The following is a 282-nucleotide window of genomic DNA, read 5'->3' as shown; positions in this document are numbered from 1 at the left end:
TTCCCCCCCCCCCCCCAAAAAAAAAAAAAAAAAAACAATAAAAAACCCAAATCAGAAAAAAAATTCCCATAAAGAGGAATGAAAGAAAGCAACCCATGGAAAGGGAATAATTGTTGAAACTCTGTACAACCCCAACTGAGAAGATTATAATCAATTCATTGGCATCTCCATGAAATGACAAGTCACTGTCTTGCAACCCAATATAAGAGAAGGATTTAATTTTTATTGCTTACATGTTTAGTGGATTCTAGAACACTAGAGAGAAAAATGCAAAGTAATTAC

The sequence above is a fragment of the Arachis duranensis genome, chromosome 9 (assembly GCF_000817695.3).
Source record: "Arachis duranensis cultivar V14167 chromosome 9, aradu.V14167.gnm2.J7QH, whole genome shotgun sequence".
Classification (NCBI taxonomy): Eukaryota; Viridiplantae; Streptophyta; class Magnoliopsida; order Fabales; family Fabaceae; genus Arachis; species Arachis duranensis.
This window is presented reverse-complemented; position numbering follows the sequence as displayed.